Source organism: Lissotriton vulgaris, chromosome 7 (assembly GCF_964263255.1).
Source record: "Lissotriton vulgaris chromosome 7, aLisVul1.2, whole genome shotgun sequence".
In the NCBI taxonomy this organism is placed as follows: domain Eukaryota; kingdom Metazoa; phylum Chordata; class Amphibia; order Caudata; family Salamandridae; genus Lissotriton; species Lissotriton vulgaris.
The window spans coordinates 1,517,123,508-1,517,145,118 of record NC_141695.1 but is presented as its reverse complement, the minus strand read 5'-3'; positions in this window follow the sequence as shown (position 1 = coordinate 1,517,145,118).

Genomic DNA, 21,611 nt, shown 5'->3' with positions numbered 1-21,611 from the left:
GGAAATGCAGTCTCTTGTAGCTCGCTCCGATATTTTTGAGTATTTTGCCAAGGTTGGCGCAGATAGTGCTGATCTCTGGACACGTGTTTCTAGTATATTAACCGTCATCAGTAGAGAATACAATCTTGTATTTTGGGGTTTGCTGAGTAGGCTGTCAAACATTATATCAGGTCTGGTACCGCTCACTGGCGTGCAGGTGCTTTACCCATGAGCTCGTCAGCTCAATAACTCACGGGGGCACTTTAAATAGACAAAAGGATGTGGGAGCATACCGCTAACCTCTCAGGCAAGGTTCGCCCCATGCATTCTGTGAAATGCAGTCTCTTGTAGCTAGCTCCGATATTTTCAAGTATTTCAACAAGGTTGGCGCAGATACTGCTGATCGCTAGACACGTGTTTCTGGTTTATTAACTGTCATCAGTAGAGAATACAGTATTGTATTTTGGGGTTTGCTGAGTAGGCTGCCAAACATTATATCAGGTCTGGTACCTCTCACTGGGGTGGTGGTGCTTCATATACAAGCTTGTCAGCTCAGTAACTCACTGCAGTACTTTCAATAGACTAAAGGTTCTGGAAGCACACAGCTAACCTCTCAGGCAAGGTTCGCCCCTGGCATTCTGGGAAATGCAGTCTCTTGTAGCTTGCTCCGATATTTTCAAGTATTTCGCCTAGGTTGGCGCAGATAGTGCTGATTGCTAGACACATGTTTCTGGTGTATTAACCGTCATCAGTAGAGAATATGGTCTTGTATTCTTTTTTGGTTTGCTGAGTAGACTGCCAAACATTCTATCAGGTCCAGTACCTCTCATTGGCACACAAGTGCTTCATCAACGAGCTCGTCAGCTCAATAACTCACGGGAGTACTTTAAATAGGCAAAAGGATGTGGGAGCACACCACGGCCCTCTCAGCCAAGGTTCGCCCCTGGCATTCTGGGAAATGCAGTCTCTTGTAGCTTGCTCCGATATTTTCGAGTTTTTCGCCAAGGTTGGCGCCGATAATGCTAATCTCTAGACACGTGTTTCTGGTATATTAACCATCATCAGTAGAGAATACAGTCTTGTATTTTGGGGTTTGCTGAGTAGGCTGCCAAACATTCTATCAGGTCCGGTACCTCTCATTGGCACACAGGTGCTTCATCCACGAGCTCGTCAGCTTAATAACTCACGGGAGTACTTTAAATAGGCAAAAGGATGTGGGAGCACACCACTGACCTCTCAGGCAAGGTTTGCACCTGGCATTCTGGGAAATGCAGTCTCTTGTAGCTCTCTCCGATATTTTCTAGTATTTCGTCTAGGTTGGCGCAGATAGTGCTGATCGCTAGACACATGTTTCTGGTTTATTAACCGTCATCAGTAGAGAACACAGTCTTGTATTCTTTTTTGGTTTGCTGAGTAGGCTGCCAAACATTCTATCAGGTCATGTACCTCTCATTGGCACGCAGGTGCTTCATCCACGAGCTCGTCAGTTCAATAACTCACAGGAGTACTTTAAATAGGCAAAAGGATGTGGGAGCACACCGCTGACCTCTCAGACAAGGTTCGCTCCTGGCATTCTGGGAAATGCAGTCTATTGTAGCTCGCTCTAATATTTCCGAGTATTTCGCCAAGGTTGACGCAGATAGTGCTGATCTCTAGACACGTGTTTCTAGTATATTAACCGTCATCAGTAGAGAATACAGTCTTGTATTTTGGGGTTTGCTGAGTAGGCTGCCAAACATTATATCAGGACCAGTACCTCTCACTGCCGCGCAGGTGCTTCATCCATAAGCTTGTCAGCTCAATAACTCACAGGAGTACTTTCAATAGACTAAAGGATGTGGGGGCACACCGCTGACCTCTCAGGCAAGGTTCGCCCCTGGCATTCTGGGAAATGCAGTCTCTTGTAGCTCGCTCCGATATTTTCGAGTATTTCACCAAGGTTGGTGCAGATAGTGCTGATCTCTAGACATGTGTTTCTGGTTTATTAACCATCATCAGTAGAGGATACAGTATTGTATTTTGGGGTTTGCTGAGTAGGCTGCCAAACATTCTATCAGGTCCGGTACCTCTCATTGGCACGCAGGTGCTTCATCCACGAGCTCGTTAGCTCAATAACTCACGGGAGTACTTTAAATAGACAAAAGGATGTGGGAGCACACCGCTGACCTCTCAGGCAAGGTTCGTCCCAGACATTCTGATAAATGCAGTCTCTTGTAGCTGGCTCTGACATTTTTGAGTATTTCGCCAAGGTTGGTGCAGATAGTGCAGATCTTTAGACACATATTTCTTGTTTATTAACCGTCATCAGTAAAGAATACAGTCTTTTATTTTTGGGTTTGCTGAGTAGGCTGCCAAACATTATATCAGGTGCGGTACCTCCTACTGGCGTGCAGGTGCTTCATCCACAAGCTCGTCAGCTCATTAACTCACGGGAGTACTTTCAATAGGCTAAAGGATGTGGGAGCACACCGCTGACCTCTCAGGCAAGGTTTTCCCCTGGCATTCTGGGAAATGCAGTCTCTTGTAGCTCGCTCCGATATTTTCGAGTATTTCACCAAGGTTGGTGCAGATAGTGCTGATCTCTAGACACGTGTTTCTGGTTTATTAACCATCATCAGTAGAGAATACAGTCTTTTATTTTGGAGTTTGATGAGTAGGCTGCCAAACATTATATCAGGTCTGGTACCTCTCACTGGCGCGCAGGTGCTTCATCCATGAGTTTGTCAGCTCAATAACTCATGGGAGTACTTTAAATAGACAAAAGGATGTGGGAGCACACCGCTGACCTCTCAGGCAAGGTTCGCCAAATTTGAAAGACTGTAATCTCTACTGATGACAGTTAAAGAACCAGAAACAGGTGTCTCAAAATCAGCACTATCTGCGCCAACCGTGGCAAAACACTCAAACACTCTTGAAGCAAGCAAGTAACTGAAACTGCATTTACAATAATGCCAGGGGTGAACCTTGCTCAATCAATCAATCAATCAATCAAGAAATTTATAGAGCGCACTACTTACCCGGAGGGTCTCAAGGCGCTGGGGGGGGGTGTGCTGCTACTGCTCGAAGAGCCAGGTCTTCAGCTTCTTCCTGAAGGAGAGGTGGTGCTGGGTCAGGCGCAGGTCGGTCGGGAGGGAGTTCCAGGTCTTGGCGGCCAGGTAGGAGAAGGACCTTCCTCCTGTTGTCGTTCTTCGGATGCGGGGGACGGCGGCGAGGGCGTGACTGGCTGATCGGAGATGGCGTTTGGGAGCGTAGAAGTTGACGCGGTTGTTGAGGTAGCTCAGGCCTTGATCGTGTAGGGCTTTGTGTGCGTGGGTGAGGAGACGGAAGGTGATTCTTTTGTTGACGGGGAGCCAATGCAGGTCTCTCAGATGTCCGGAGATGTGGCTGAGGTGAAGGGGTTTTCTCCCACCCCTGTTCCTGTTCAAAGGTTTAAGAGTGCTCAGAATTCTCACATGATGTTGATCTACAGTAGTATATGCCCGTGAGTCAATTTGCATGCATCCATATTTTTCATATAGTATGCTCCATACATGGCCTAGTGAGAATTGCACTTGAGTATGTGGGGAGGATGGCAACATGGACACTTCTACAGCTCTTCTTCAGCAAAAGTGAACACACGTGGTTCTGAGACTGGTTAATGTAAATGTGTGATAGACTGCCTATCATGCAGACTACATGTTAATGGGGTGTGTAGCCTTATTTACACAGATACATGACTGCATTGAAGGATGGGAGTGACATGCAGTGGTTTTGCAGCCTTACAGTTACAATGCTGGGTTGAGACAGTCGAAGTCTGAACAAACATTGCCTGTGCTATGTGATATCATAGGCCATTAAGTCTTCACATGCTCATTTGTGACATTACAAATGTATTTTGTCCAGAGGGTACTGAATGATGTGTGTACAATTTTCAAATTTACCCTATGGTGATGTGTGCATTATGCACAAGAGCACAATGCCTGAGTGTAACACTCTTGGTGGTAATTCACCTATGACACATCGATTAATGTGAGCTGGAGATGTCATCCTTCTATTGATTTCATTATGTGTTTAGTCTCGTATGTGTGGGCACTGTTTACCCTCCCATGTTGTACATGCATGTGATTTCTCTGATGGGCCCCGTTTACCCATAGTGTGAGTCCCTCTGGCCTGCACAGAAACTGCCCAATTTTACAAGAACCCATCACTAAATGGTCTGAGTGAAACATATGTGTTTTCCACCACCCTATTTCTCAATGAGCTATCTTAGACCTGAGGATCGCACAAGACAGGATTACTCCTTTTGAGAAGAGTGTGAGAATGTGAGATCATGGCCCTAAATGTAACCACCATGACATATGTAGCCATGCACTGGTCAATGACATTGAGGGGTGTGTAGTGTTGGACACAGTGAGTCTGTAATGTGCACTCTGCATGTGTATGAGAAGGCCATGTACTGTGTCCATCCTCATACATGCAAACATTTCTCTGAGGTTATTCGATGCAAGTGTTCCATGTGCCATGCGGTATGGCCTCTGCTCAACATTTAGGCATTAGTGTTCTATGTATTTTCATGCTCCTGTACTGACACACAGGGGTGCATAACAAAGTGTCACTGAAACCTCTTCTTCTGGTCTCCCATGCCTGCAGTTTAAGGTCCACCAGCGTAAGTCGATATGGAAGGCCATTGCACACAAGGTGCGGGCTCTGGGTGTCTCCAACCGATGGCACACACATTGTCATAAGAGGTGGGTTCTCATCTGATGGCTGAGCAAAAACGTGACAGAGATGACACTGAGGGTGCTCCCTCGGAATGGCAGGTTGGCGCGCAAGAGCATGACACCACTAATGGCCCACATCTTGGCAGTGACACAGCCAGAGCTGAATGGAAACTTGAGGGACCATTAGCAGCAAGTTGGGGGTGAGTATTGTGCAAAGTGTGACTTTGGGTGTGAGTGACTGCATGAATCCCAACCGTGAGCCAATGCGAAGCTCTGTGATGTCTCTAGTGTGATGCAATGGCTTCTAAGTGGCCTCAGTGTTGAGTGCAGCTGTTCTGCATCTGTACAACATGTGGTTTTCTCATGCGTTTAAAACCATGTCCCTTGTCATTGGCAGATGAGATGATGATTGTGACATATGCTGCAGTATGAGTGTCATAGACATCACCTGGCAGGGAACAGCAGTGAGCATCATGTTGGTGTGCATTCGTAGATGTGTGCTGTGCACAACAGACAAATTGTTACATCTCAGCAGCTGACACCAATGCACAACTGTAGTTGTGCTCGAAGCACATCATGGTGGATATCAGGAGCTTGTAGCCATTGCAAAAGTAAATTTTAGAGTTTGTATCTGTGGTGTTCCCTTAAAGAGACTCCATAAGTGACAGAGACAACATGTTTTGATGTATAGCTATCTCACCTATAGGCACGTGGGTATGCTTACAGAGAATAGTCTGTGTGGTTACAGGGAGGCATATGGCCAGCTATTTGACTGTGTCAATGACACATGGAGCATGACTATCCACAATGCATGTTTCCATGCATCTTCTGATGATTGCATAAATGTAGCACATGCTGAATATACATGGAGAATCTACTGAGTGCAGGGAAGGACGGGGGACTGACACCAGTGAGGAAGCTTCTGGCTCGACTGCTACACATGAGTACACTAGCACGGATGTGACCAGCACCTCGGAGGGGGACAGGAGTGCCCTGGATGAACCACACCCGGAAACACCAACCTACATATCTTCCTACTCCAGCGGTGACACCTCGATGTTGGGGGGCACAGGCAGTTCCAGATCTGCCTCTTCATCTGCAACACCTCTTTCAGTGCCTGCCCCCCGGATGTTCCCCCAAGTGCGGTTCATGCAAGCAGCCCTAGGAAGGGCAGAGTCTCCTTCCCCCCAGACACCGCTGCCCCTGCCCCTGTCTTCCCTACTGCCCTCAGTGTGGAGGTGGTAGACCTTTTGTGCCAGCTGTTTGTGGGTCAGACAGCTCTCCTGCATGCCTTCCAGGATCATGCCAAGAAGTTGGCACAGGTAGGTGCATTCATGGAGGGTATTCATTGCAATGTGGGTGGCCTACACCAAACTGTCCAATCTTTCTCCTCCACAGTGATGGCAGCCATTCAGCAGTCACAAGCTATCAGTCCAGCTCCTGTCCCTTCAGCAACCACCCTGCCAGTGGCACCACCTGACGAGAGTGCCTACACACCAGAGCCCTCAGGCACCAAGTCCTCCACACGCAGCACACAACAGCAGCACTTGAAGCGTACCAGACCATAGACACCATCACCACAACACAAAACGGGCACACATGAGCATAAAACCAAAAGTTCATCACAAGACACTCAGGGGCATCAGGTCAAGAAGCAGGCATCAACATCACATGTATCAAAATCACCACCATCCAAGGGCACTCCCATCCCCACACCTGCTCACAAAGACCCACAAACACTTGCCTGTCTGCTGCGAACCTGGTGCCCCGAACGACCAAGCCCAAACAGATTTCAAAGACAGATTCACCCACAACGTCAACTCCCACCCACACCCCTGTGAAGTAGTGACAAGAAAGCAAAGTGGGGGTTTACCTCAGCAACAGGGGATGCAGGGGAAGAGGCAAGGCCACCCCAAGTAAACCACCAGGTCCAGAAAATCCCCATGGGAAGAGCCACCTGCACCTGATACGCCTTTGGTAGAGAGTGAGGCTGTTGTGCCCACCTCACTTTCCACTCCAGCCAAGACACTAGTGGGCTATCAAATCTCTAAACAGTTGAGATCCAGCCCTCAACATTTACCCTCAACCACTGTGCCTCCATGTAGCATGAATCCACCTCCCCGTGCCACCAATCCACCCGGTTCAAGCAGCCCTCAGGCTCCCACTGCCACGGATGCATCTACCTCAGCCGGTTCTCTCTCTCTCAGGTCCAGTCCTCCAACTGGCCCTGACAATCAGCCCCCTCCAGTTTAACTTAAAGCCAAATATTTAGGCCAGGTCCGCCTCCCCACACTATTTCTCCGGTGCCTGGACTGCCCATATGTAGCTCCTGAGCTGTAGTGATTCCCATGGCAGTGGAATGTGTTACCCACTTGATGTGCAAGTTCTCATGTACACATGTGCAGACTAGACATATGGTCTGGCCAATGGTCTTGCAGTTTGGTACTTTTGATGCTCATTTCCAGTGCAGTTTCTCATCCACACATTTGCCGACTACAACTATGGACTGGCCAATGCCCTTTCAGTTTTGTACTTTTGATGCCCATTTCCTGTGCAGTTTGTCATGCACACCTGTGCATGCTAGGAATGTGTACTGGCCAATGGCCTTGCTGTTTGTTACTTTTGAATCCCATTTCCTGTGCAGTTTGTCATGCACACATGTGCATACTAGGAATTTGAACTGGCCAATGTCCTTGATGGTTTGCACTTTTGATGCCTATCTGGATATTACGTAATAAAGACTGTTACTCATGTTGTCTGCTTTGTTGCTGCCCTTGCTAAATAAAAATAGTTTTATCTATGGGTATATGTTCATGTGACACATGCACTGTATGTCACTTCCACATTGGCAATTACTTGATTTACTTTTTCATAGGTTGCCAGAGGTCCCAGGCACTTTTGTTGTTCTTGACTCTGAGGCTTGAGGGTGCAATGATGGTTGTTTGTGATGATCTACTCTTATCTTAATCATTCTATTGTCAGGTTTGCTAAATTGTAGACATGTCATATTAGGATGCACTGCCACAACAGAGGTGGATTATATCCCCAGGATTACTTGCTTGGTGGCCAGGGTCCGTCATATATGTGGGATATTTTTTGATAAGTGAACAGCAGTGTTGATGTGTAGTCATCTTGTGTAAGCTTGTCTTCATGGTCAAATGGGTACATTCGAATGTGTGTACTTGAGGAGTCATACAGTGTGATTGGCCTGTCATTGTCAGTAGTGTTGAAGTGTATGTGCGCCTGCACTTGCCAACTACACACATGTATGATCCAGGTAATGAGTGCCTTTTTTTTACATTGTCAGATATGTGCTTCAGATTGTGGGCACATATGAGTTGTAGGTTGAGCACTGTGCAGTGTGTTGGTGTGTCCTTACACTCCTGGGGGACAACTACTTGTTGTTGCTGTCAGTTGTGGGTATGCAGAGTGTGTCACTGCAAAGTCTGTGTTGTGTTTTGTTGATCAGCCATAGGCCTTGTTAAAGTTTGTGCTCACTGTGCTGACCTGCTCAGACACACTGACATTATTTGTGAGTTTTCTCATGCATTGCTGTAACTTGACACATTTATGGGACAAGTATGGTATGTGGTACGAAGAGTCATACCATCCCCTATAGGTGCTTCTGATGCTTACACATTGTGAGTTACTCCTCTATGTGTTATTGAACTGTACACTCCTCACCTGTCCAATACTGATGTAAACACCAGTACAGTCTCATGTCTTCCACCCCGTGCCTTGCCAGTGTGTGACCCTCCCCACCACTTCATAGTGTGACACTATACTGTGGGAGGATGATCTGTGTACGGGACCAATGTGCCACTCAGGAAAGTTTCACAATTAGTTATGTTGTATATTCATCTACTTGATTGCAGTCATGGTTGCTCATGTGCAGTGCATATGTTTGGGCAGCACAGTCCTCTAGTCATGTTGTATGGATCTGGGTTTTCAGATTTGTGCAGCTGTGGGTGATGGCTAAGGTGTATGTGTGTTTTCTGAGGTACTGCCACCCTTCCTGAATGTGATGTGATCTGTGTGCTGTGATGATTTGTGGTGTGGAAGTTCATGGTGGAGCACTCAGATATGTGTGATACTGGTTTTGTTGGTGTCCACACACTGCTTACTGTGCATGCACTGCTGTCAGTGTATGTTGCCTTGTTCTTGCCTGGTGTGTATCCCCCTGATGGCCAGCTGAGTTGACTATGTGATGTATTGGTATGTGCATATGTTGTGTTTTCATTGTTGATGGATGCAATGAATGTATGATTAAACAACTACTGCCTAAACCACAAATTCCTTAACCACAAAGGCTAAACAACGAGCAATGCTAAACCATGACTTTTTTAATAACGAGTTCCTAAACCACGAAAAATCTTTACATTGCTCATTACTAATTAACGGCACTATGTTCTTTTAAATCCACATCTTTTTGACATTTAATTTTTTTTTAATAATAGATGAATTTGTTTATAAACAATTTTTAGTGAAGAATCCTTATATTACCGTTTTTGGGGGTCGCAGTGCCTCCAATGTATTATCATGCTGGCAGGGTGAAGGCTGCCATGTTTTCCTGCTCTCCTCCTTGCCCGCTTTCCTGGTACCGAAGAGAGTCATAGGGGGCCATGTGCTTGTCTTGTCAAGGGGGTGGAGAGAGACTCTTGATTTTTGGTGCCCCAACATATTATCATGCTGGCAGGATGAATGCTGCTTGCTTTCCCGCTCACCTCAGTGCCTGCCTTCCTGGTGTTAGCAGTGCAGAGTGAAACATATGGGGGGCATGAGGCCGGAGCATTCCCAAAGACGCGGTGCCCCAAAGGAACATTCATGCTGCCAGGATGAAGGCTCTCTGCTTCTCCGCTCTCCTCCGTACCCGCTTTCCTGGTGCAGAGTGAGTACTAGGGATCCATGAGTGTGTCTGGTCAAGGGTAACCCTGGGCGTAGTTGCATAGTAGCACTACGCCTAGCTACGCAAAGTGCACTTCACACTATGCAAGCTATGCGTAGCCACGCGAACTGCGTAGTGCACTGTGTAAAATGCTGTTCGCACTGATTACACAGTGCCGGATGCTGGTCCGCACTGTGCAATCATTGCAAACCGCATCTTGCACAGTGAAAGCAGTCATTTTCTGCCTCTCGAGTAGATTTGTACTCGAGCTGCAGCTTTCTCAGTGCAGACTGGTAGTTTCTCACCGCGAGCAGTTGCAAGCATATGTGACCACTCACAATGAGAAACCTGACCTCCCCACGTTGAGAATCTCACCAGGAGGATTATTTTCCACGCTCGCAATCGGCTACTTGATGTTGCTGATCACGAGCAAGGAAAAAGTCTCGCCAGGATGTGTTTTTTTCTCGCGCGCGGTCTCCAACTTGACGTTGAGGTCCGCGAGCAAGCAAAAATGCCCGCTACGTGTAGTTGCGCAAACTACGCAAGCGTAGTCCTACGCCCAGGGTTAGTCAAGGGGGGGGAGGACGGAGGAGAGAGTCTCGTAGTTTTTGCTGCCCCCAACATAATAAATTACCATCATGGCAGGATGAAGGTTCTCTGCCCCACCGCTCTCCTCTGTGCCTGCTTTCCTAGTGCCGAGTGAGTAATAGGGCCCCCAACATAAGAAACAACGATCATGACAGGATTAAGTAAGTTGTGGTGTAGATAGTCATGGTTAAAGAAGGTCGTTGTTAAAAAAGTTGTGGTTTAGTTTGTTGCGGTTCAGGAATTGTCGTTGTTCAGGATTCGTTGTTCAGGTAAGTCGTTATAAAAAGATCGCTGTTTAGGATGTTTTGTGGATGCAATGATTGGCCAGTGTTGGCTCTTTCTGCTGACAGGTGCATGTGTGTGTGATGTTCTATTTGCATGACATTGTGTGAGAGAAGTTTGTGCTTTATAATGCATTCTGATGTGAGTCGGATTTGTAGTGTGCATTTCTTGTGTGAATGTCACAATGTGTATTCTTGTTCATCAGCTTCTTTTGAGTGCACATTTGTGCTATGTCCTCCCTAATTTGACCTGTCACTTGTCAGGATTGTGCATGTGCATGCTTGTGCTACACATTGACACCATGCTCACTTGATAACTGGTGTAGTGTCTATGTCTGTGTTAGCTGATTTGTCCCATTGATCATAACTAGTGTTCATGATTGGCATTTGATAATGCAAAGTTTGATTGGGCAAGTGCATGGTGTCTGTGCATTTGTCCAGAGTAAAAATGTTATGTATTCCTGTTCTGTCGAGGGTCACATTGTTTATTCACTGTTTGCCTGCAAAGGCTGAGCTTGTTGGAGTTTTTTGGATGTTGTTTGTGAGATTTGTTGTTGGTTATAATTTTTTGATCAGCATTGATAAAGACATCCCAGAGTGGGATTCTGACATTTGTAGATACACACCAGGTTGTGTCATTGGTTGTCAGGAGACTCACAGGGCCTTATTTTAAACCCTTGTGGTATCGGGTTCCTAAGGCCTACATGCTCCGTAGATAACCCACTTACACTGAAAGAACTGTTGGCACGGAAACTGAAAAGTACAAAGAACAAGTTTATTAAGACCCCATGGGGTGGTGGTACATTCCTACAGCACCCTTCGGTAATGCAAGAAGTATCACACCGAACATCGGTGTGACTCGTTCTTTTATACAATTTACAGGTAATAAAAAGATAGGCGGTACAAAGTTACAGAGCTTTATGTACATATATGGTCATTTTTGGAACACAGCCAGCTCATGGGAGGGGTTACAACCCCACTGGTCAGTTTGGCGGCCCATTCCTGAGGGGTGACTGGTCAGTTGGGACTGCGCATGTACAGGCTTGACCGTCACTAAAAATAGCCTGTTGCTGGGCAAACTCGAGTGGTCAGTGGTACGGACAACGGACTAAAGGGCACGCTGGCCACGAGGCCGCTCATGGTCTAAGATGGCCGCCGTAACATACAAGATGGCGTTTTCTAGTATGGTCAAGATAAGGAGAATAACGTGTCGCACAGCTAAGCGCTAACCCAGCCATCGTCAAATTACGACAGACGACCCTTTTAGCGTTTAGCTGAAGCTACCTCATAGTGGACATAGTCCGGGTATTCATCTTCGATATCAATCAACATTATTTGAGCAACTTCTTTATGCAGCACCATTTCATTCTGAGCAAGAGTACGTCTGGACGGGATGCAGGCTGATAAACACATGGAACATAGGGCGGGACCACATTGTATACATAAGCATACGAAGAACAGTATTCCAATAATGACACATAGAATTGTTAATAATTTCCAACCCCAAGCTGTAAGTGTTGACCAAAACCATCCTGAAAAAGTCCAAGTTCCATTGTCTGGGTGTATTTCGGCGGCTATCTTGTGCAACTTCGAAATGGCATCATAAACAGATGGCGAATTATCAGGTACGTATACACAGCAGCTGCTTCCGATGATTCTACATGCCCCCCCACGGTCAGCTAGAACCACATCTAGAACCATTCTGTTCTGGAGCGTAACAATCCTAGAAATCTGAAGTTCTTCCGTAATATTCCCTAGTGCAATAGCAGTATCATTGGCTACAGCCTCAACAACACTGGTCAATCGTCGTATTTTCCGACTATTCAAAGCAGCCCCCACAAAGGACAACAGTCCCAAATTAAAGTCCACATATTGTTGCAAAGCAGTATCAGTCTGGTCGATGTCGTCCAGAACAACAGTACGTTTAACACGATTCAACACGAAGTCGTGATAAAGTACATAATCATTATGATACATTGGTGGGGCAATAAATACAGGGGGCAATACAAAGGATACATAACAGGTGCCTAACCATCCCAACGGGAGCTGATGATAGCCTTTCGTTCCACAAATAAAATAAGTATTACGAGATGCTACAAACGATATGCCATTCGGGCTGACAAATGTAAGTGTAGTGTTGCATTCACTTTTTCCAACCGGGATTGTACCTTTATTAGGTATGCACAAATCAGCTTTAGTAGCAATAACATTAATAACATGTGAACTAGATACATTGATGTTCCTTTGGTTGCTGTAAACACGGGGTGCAGATGCATTATCGGGGCGATATTCCTCCCATTCAAATCGAGTACCCTCAGCTCGTGGATACCCATCCCGGTCATGGTAGCAAATCTTATTCAAACGGAAGAGCACCCCCCCTTTCGTTGGCCATCGCAAAGTGAATAGAAGAGTGTACCAGGCATTGCAGGATCCATTATGTGAAAACGGGAGTGGAATGAGTGGAGTGCCCCCTTTCTTCTGATGCCCAGGCAACATCCCACACACCCAGCAATTGGAAGTATTTGTCATGTTATGAGTATGATGCAGGATCTGAATAAAGCTATTGTTCAAATAAGTCTGTAGGTGCCGTTCTTCATGGTAGGGCAAGGTGAAGTGAAAATGTTCAGATGGAGCCGGGGTAGTCGGCAGCAAATGTTCATGTGCAGGCACCACGAGTTCAACTACCCAAGCTATCACTGCTATTACCACAATTGTCAAGACGAATAAGATGGCACCAAGTATTCTTTTGTCTCGCGCTGCAGTAGACGCCATAGTTCAAAAGAGTTCACAAAGTCTCAAATGTACATATATATATATATACCTAAAAAAGGAAAAATACGGTGCTGAGCTCCGAGGTAGCCGTTGTTTTCTTCTCCGGGGTCAAGACGGGTGTCGCTACTCTTGGCAGAACTGATCCCCCCCCTTGAGATTCCCGGCTTCCGTTTCACAAACCCCAGAGCGGTAACCAACCAGTCTCGAAAACCAAAATAAATCTTCTCCTTATCGTGGCCGCAGATCGTAACGCAGTCGTCCAGAAGCAGTGTGGTCCGGAAAGGCTCCCTCGACTTCGGCCAATGTCACAGCTGGGCTCTTTTCTTTATCCAGAATCTCCTTGTAGTCAGTCAGTACGGCAGGATTCACCAGATCAGGAGAAACACGACGGCAGTGAGTTGAGTGCACCCACCGCTTTCTATTGGTCACTCGTACAGCTGTTCGAGTAGCCAGGAGGACCTGCTCGGGGCCACGCCACCAAGGTTCCAAGCTGTTCGCCCTCTCAAACGACTTCACCATCACAAAGTCACCAGGAAGAAGATTGTGAGCCTCTCCAGTAGAATTGTCAGGGAGCGCTTCTCGAACCTGTTGATGAATAGAAAGCAAATCATTTGTTAATCGTGCCAAATAATCGTTCATCATTATACAAGGCACATCATGTATCAATCGTGGCTTAGGCACTCCCCAAATATTCATAGGCCTTCCAAACACCACTTCATACGGTGTGAGGCCTGTTCGAGAGTTGGGCACTGATCTGAGAGAGAGCAATGCTAGCGGTAAAGCATCCGGCCACTTCAATGACGTAGATGCTACAATCTTAGCCAGTTTTAGTTTCAACGTGGCATTGTACCGCTCGACAAGACCTGCTGCCTGAGGGTGGAACACAGCATGAAACTTCTGCTGGATCCCTAACCCCTTCAGCACATACTCCACAATTTTCCCGACAAAATGAGGCCCATTATCGCTCCACAAAAATTTGCAAACTCCAAATCGAGGGAAGTACTCCTTGAGCAACACCTTAGCCGTTGTCAAAGCTGTATTATCTTTTCATGGGGAAAGCCTCAACCCATTTGCTAAAGGCACACACCACCACTAAGACATACTTAAGGTTATTGCAGCGCTCAAGCTGGATATAATCCATTTGGAGTACCTCGAATGGTACAGACGGTGGAACGAACCCTCCTTTCGGAGTATGGGTCCCCTTTGCAGGATTGTGCTGTAAACATATCAGGCAGGTCTGCACTACAGTATTGGCAATCTCGGGATGCTCCCAAACTCGCGTTAACAATCGAGTGATTGCAAGTGCTCCCACGTGCGCCAATCCATGTGTCATTTGAACCATCGCCTGCAAGTAAGCTGCAGGCAATTTCCATCTCTCCATATCCTTGCTTTTCCAACAACCCTCATCATCTAGCACCCCTTCTGCTGCCCATGCCGCAAGTTCTGATTCAGTAGCTGATTTCTGAATATCTAGTATCTCTGCTCTAGCATCATACCATTGCTCAGCCTGTGATTGTGTTACGTACATGGGGGAGTCAGTTCGAGACATAGCCGTTTGTCTCGCTATGCTGTCGGCAAAAGCATTTCCTTGACCCACTTTATCAGTGATCTTTTTATGGGCACTGCATTTAATTATCGCTACTTTCTTTGGACAAAGCAACGCGTTTAGGAGATCACGCACTAGTTCTCCGTGCATAATGTGTACTCCATGAGAAGTCAAAAACCCACGCTCTCTCCAGAGTAGCCCAAAGTCATGCGCTACTCCAAAGGCGTACCGGCTGTCTGTGTATATGTTCACACATAGGCCAGCACTCAATTCGCAGGCTCTTCTCAAGGCTATCAGCTCTGCTGCTTGAGCCGATTTCTGTGGTATTCTAGCTGTTTCTACCACTGTTTTAAGTGTCGTGATCGCATATGCTGCGGAAGTCGTACCATCTGGCAGCCTCAAACACGATCCATCAACCCACAGTTCCCCATCCACATCTGGAAGTGGCATATCCTGTAAGTCGACATGACCCTTTGTCTGTTCCTCGGTCAGGAAAACACAGTCATGATGTTTTTCTTCCTAACCCTCCTCAACCGGGTAGGGCAATAAAGTGGCAGGGTTCAGGGTAGCGCATCTTTTCAGTGTGATATGTGGCACCAGAAGTGTGAGCTCATATCCTGTCAATCGTGCACTCGTGAGATACTGGGTTTTCGTCTGATTCAACAGGGCATCAACTGCATGGGGAACTAACACCAACAATTTGTGAGATAAAACTATTCCCTCACTCTGTCGTATAGCTACCGCTGTTGCTGCAACTGCTCGAAAGCACCCAGGTAACCCTCGTGCTACAGGGTCAAGAACCGCCGAGAAGTATGCGCATGGCCTTTGTTTGTCCCCGTGTGCTTGCACTAACACTGATAACGCGCACCCATCTTTCTCGTGCACGTACAACGTGAAAATCTTTGTATAATCTGGTGTACCTAACACGGGTGCAGAACAGAGGGCTTGTCTCAATTGTTCAAATGCATTTTGACATTCATCTGTCCATTCAAGGGGCATTGGCGTTGCTTTGGACAGTAACGCTAACAAAGGTTTTATAATGTGTGAAAACCCCATGATCCACTGTCTGCAAAAGGACGTCAAACCTATGAAAGCACGTACATCTCTCTGAGTGCGGGGAATTGGTGTATCTAAAATCGCCTGAATTCGATCTGATGTTAATGCACGCCCCTCCTTAGACAAAAGATGACCGAGGTAGGTCACCTTGGGTCTACAGTATTGAAGCTTTTGTCTTGGAAACCTTATGATTGTTCTGTGCCAAAAAGGAAAGCAAAGCAATTGTACTCTCCTCACATTGTGCATAAGAGTCTGCAGCTAGCAAAAGGTCATCGACGTACTGGATAAGGACAACCCCAGACTGTAACTCAAAAGAATCAAGCTGTCTTTTCAAAGCCTGGCTGTAGATGCTAGGGCTCTCAGTATAACCTTGAGGAACACGACAAAATCTATACGATTTATTATTTAATGTGAAGCCAAACAAATATCTGCTATCAGGGTGGACAGGGATAGAAAAGAACGCATTTTTCAAGTCAATAACACTAAATGTTGTTGCCGTTGGTGGCACCAGTGTAAGCAATGTTGTGATGTCAGACACCACCGGATATTGGAGAATGACAATTTTGTTAATTTCTCTCAAATCAATAATAAAACGATAGACTTTGTCGTCAGTATCTTTCTTAAGAATCGGGAGAATAGGGCTGTTGCAAACATTGTAAGGAACCTCCTCCACTACTCCTGCAGTTATCAAATCTTGGACAATGTGTGTCAGGGCAATTTCACCTTCCCTGGAAATCTTATACTGTGGCACACGTGGCAAAGGTACTCCCTCCTTTACAGTAATTCGAATAGGTGGAATACGCATCTCTCCCACATCCGTATCTGAGATCGCCCATAACGTGTGCGGGAGAGAGGCCAAAGCTGCAGTGTCTTGTATAGTGCAAAACCTGTCCGATTCAGGGTAATTGTCATTCAAAATAACCCGCACTCCCTTGGGAGCGCAACGTATCGTTGCTCGAAAATATTTAAGCAAATCAATGCCCAAGATGTTATCTGGTGTATAGGGCGACAGCAAAAATTGACCAAAACTAAAAAATTTATCAAGACAAAGTGCGAGGGGTTTTGACAATGGGCTAGGGGAGGGTGTGCCATCAAACTCTACACATGTTATCATTTCGCCAGACAGGGGAGCCCTCAGAACCAAGTTTTTTGACAAAGCGCTACGAGTAGCTCCTGTGTCGACTAAAAACTGATCAGTAGAACCCAAAATGCCCGCTGACACATATGGACCTCTCTGATCTACCGGCACCTCAACTGATTCCGTATCCCATCCTACGCAGTCCTATGCATGCACATAATCCTGATGCTCCACATTTTCACCCTCCGATATTTGATATTGATTTCGTCTATCAAAAGTATTTCGCTCGTCCTGGCCACGGCCCCTCTCTTCAACCCTTCCACGATCACCTCCGCCACCTCTCGCCCCCGAATAACTGTTCCTCGACTTTCCACCTCCTCGACCACACTGACTACGTTGTTCACGAAGTACCGGACAATCATCAGCCCAATGCCCAAACTCCTTACAATAGGCACACTGATCCTCCGCTATATCCGTACGACCATACGACGTATTACTTCCACCTCGTCTGCCTCTATCATTCCCTCTAGACTGTGTTCCACGAACCTGTGCCAAAATCACCTTCGTTTTCAATTCCTTCGCTTTCTTATCAACACTTTCTTTAGCCTCCACTTCATGCCGCTCATAATACTGAGCCATAGTTAACAAAGACGCAGGGGTCGCCGTGGCCCAGGAACTTTCACTCGTTTTTAATCGTTTTGCGATCTCCGGTAGGAGATTAGCCACATACTTATCTACAAACAAATGCCTACCCGTATCATCTGTTAATGATTGACCACTGTAATCGTGAAACGCTCCTTCGAAGCGTGTAAAGAAATCTGAAACCGTTTCAGCTGACTTTTGTTTGCATGAAGCTAACATGGTCCAATCGATCTTTTTAGAAGGAACAAGCGTTTTTAATTTAATGAAAATAGCCGCCGGGAGGTTTAGAATCAACTGACATGGCTTACATGCTGGTTCCCTTTCTAAATCTGCTTCGTTTATCTCTTTCCACGTTCCCCCAAGTATTGTTTCATCATTATTTTTACGAATTAATCTCCACATGTCAGGCGGAAGAATTAACCCAAAAAACAAATCTATGTCGACAAGAGTCATCACACAAGACGAAATAGCCCCTTCCACCCCTTCATAGAATGCTGCCGGGTTTTTACTAAGGTCAGGCAAAGAATTTTTCAACGCCATAACATCTGCTGTATTCCAAGGCGTATACACCCAATTATATATAAAATACCCCTTCGCATCCTTCGATGTTTTATCATCGTCTGTACCATCCCCTTTAGGTGGAACATACAAAGGCGCAGCTTCACGCATAGGCATGACATGCATTTTAGAACTCTTATCTGAACCCCGGAGAGAACACTCCTTAGACTGCCCAGTGGACTCCGGCCCGGACTCCTTATTCTTTTTCCGCTCGTCCCGCAATCTGGAAGTCTCATCCCGCAGCTGGATCAGTTGCTTGAAAAATGTATCAACATCTGCAAGAACAAATAAACCTTTATCTAGATTCTCATGATGAACCGATACAGCCTTAGGTTCTAATGTATCCGAATTTTTACGAAATGCGGTAACAACTTCACCAGCCAAAGCAGACAAAAAACACATCAATTCTTGTTCTGTCCAGTTACCTCTCTCGGCAATAACTTCAGCCACAGTTACAAAATTTGTATTTAATTTACGGGCCCAACTACGCAAATCTGCTGATCTTTCCGCAGATAACCTGATACTCGACTTGCTCCCTTGTCCCGACTTATCCTGTCCGTCATCGTCCGAGTCCACAGTCGGAGCCGTAGGTGGAACGTACGGAGGCGGCGATCGATCTAGTAACGAAAAATCATCAATTTCATTATTAAGGACAGGATAAAGCGGTCGACGAATAGGGAATTGACCAGTCGTTTGCAATTTACGTTCCCGTTCCTCCCTCTCTCTCTTTTCCTGAGCCTCCTTCTCCTCAAGCTGTAAAGCCTTATCACGAACAGCCTTGCGCTGCTCTTTGTCCGCCAAGGCAACCTCACGTTTCATTCGCTCACGCACCGCTTTCTCCCACATTCGCACACAATCAAACATATTTTGTCTCGACCTTCGTTGAAACAAACACTGCTCCACAAACTGAACCTTTCGCAAATCGAACGACCCATGTAGTGGCCATTGCAATTCAAGATCGATTTTGGTGTATTTATGCCATAACTTACTGTACATTATAGGGGGAAGGCCGAATTTGATGTACATTTCACGGTTTGGAGTTCCTTCTGGGGGAACCGGCTGTGATTCCGCTAACCTAATTGTGGTACCATTCCCAAGACAGCACATCCCTCGGAGTGTGCTTAAAACAGGCATGTTCAAAAAGTATCACGAAGCGTGATACCGTACAAAATGGCACTTATGGTACTTCACACCAATGTGCCGCTCAAAATAGAAAACAAGATTAGAGAAACATCTCTACATGCCTGCCTATGTGAAGTGCACTACACATATAAATTCAAAGTTCACAAATTCACAAATGTTAGCTAACTCAAATCAAAGTCACAGTCACAGAGCTTCGGCAAGCGTCCGTAGACTACCTTACCGATCCCAAATCATAGGACTTCAGTAAGCGTCCGCAGACTACCTTACCGATCACAAATCTTACCCAAATCTCAAAAGGTCCAGATTCCAACTGCCAAGGTCTTTAATCGAATCAGCCAAGCGGCACTTATCCAGCAACGCAGACGATCAAGAACTCAGTCGGAGACCGGCGCCACCTGGAAGGTCAGATCAGAAGGAAAGGAAGAAACACCGTGGGTGCCAAGACTCGGGTCACTCGGTGGCAGCGTACGCGTCCATGGCGAGTGTCCAATCCTTCGTCACAACCTCTCCTTCGGGCATCCGAGTCGCCGATGAGTCCCTTCGTGGTCGCCAATTTGTGGTATCGGGTTCCCAAGGCCTACATGCTCCATAGATAACCCACTTACACTGAAAGAACTGTTGGCACGGAAACTGAAAAGTACAAAGAACAAGTTTATTAAGACCCCATGGGGTGGTGGTACATTCCTACAGCACCCTTCGGTAATGCAAGAAGTATCACACCGAACATCGGTGTGACTCGTTCTTTTATACAATTTACAGGTAATAAAAAGATAGGCGGTACAAAGTTACAGAGCTTTATGTACATATATGGTCATTTTTGGAACACAGCCAGCTCATGGGAGGGGTTACAACCCCACTGGTCAGTTTGGCGGCACATTCCTGAGGGGTGACTGGTCAGTTGGGACTGCGCATGTACAGGCTTGACCGTTACTAAAAATAGCCTGTTGCTGGGCAAACTCGAGTGGTCAGTGGTACGGACAACGGACTAAAGGGCACGCTGGCCACGAGGCCGCTCATGGTCTAAGATGGCCGCCGTAACATACAAGATGGCGTTTTCTAGTATGGTCAAGATAAGGAGAATAACGTGTAGCACAGCTAAGCGCTAACCCAGCCATCGTCAAATTTCGACACCCTTATATGTATTTTTCACAGGTGTTGAGTGTTCCAGTTGTGAGTTGGGTATATGAGGGGTATGTGTGAAGATCCTACTTGGGTTTGACAATCAGGGTGTGTGAAAATGAGCCATGTGTGTTGTGCTGGTGGCATACCATTTGGGCGCAGAGATACTCCGGAAGGAGTCGATTCAAGCGCGATACGAACCCGCAAATAAATAAATAAATACCCATGTCAAGGTAGTTAACACAGATGTGGGGCTGGCCACTGCATGGCTTCTGACACTTCCTTTCATTGCTGTGCCTATGCAAAGCTTGCATTGCTGTATCCAGTGATATTGCCCAGATGTCACTTTAGCTTTATTTATTTATATCACTGTGCCACTCATGTCTGATTTGATGGCCTAAGGGTAGTGTGATATGTTCCTCCTCTTGAATTTCATGTACAAATGCTATGTGGCTTGCTCCATGGTTTTCCAGGACTCTGCACTCAATTTTGGGCTATTCCATTTATTGTCATACATTGATTCTGACCGATGGTCTGTGTATGTAGCAGGGTGTCAGTGTGGAATCTGTCTGATTGACTTGAAATGCAGTGTGAACAGTTCAGTTGTTGTTATTATGCAGAGTGACTCTTCATTTCTTGATTTACTCTGTTTTGTTCACATGAGTGGAAGGCAGGTGTGAGGAAGAGGGTTGTCCGGCCCCTGAGCTTCTGTGCAGGGTGTTCATCTTCACCCTACCTTCTCAGTCATTCTACGTTGCCCTTTGATGTGTGAGATGTGAGGTAGAGCCTCACCTGGCTGCTAAATAGTGCACTGAGGGGGATCACAAGAGGGACAACACAGCATGGGCATAAATGGATGTGGGAAGCATGCTGTGAGCAACTGATGAGGGCCATCATGTGGGTAGGGTATAGGTGGGGCCCTGGGCAGCTGCCCACACTGTCCATGCCTGGGGCCGGCCCTGCCTACTATATTGTGCGCAAGTTTTCTCACGTCTTCACCGCTGCGGTGACATGACTGTGACCTTGCAGAGATTTCTATGGTGATGACTGACCCCGATGTGGCGGTGTCAATTTCTAGCAAGCAGTGTGGGAACACTGGGGGATATGTTCATGTCTCCACCAGAGTGTCTGATGTAGACAGGAACTGTATTTCAGCACAAGAGTTGTGTGTTGAGGTTGTATTGTGGAGATGTGTTATTTATGTAGCTGCGGTGTTGACCGCAGTGATGTCTAATCTGCTGGTAGTTGATGAGGTACAGCAGCG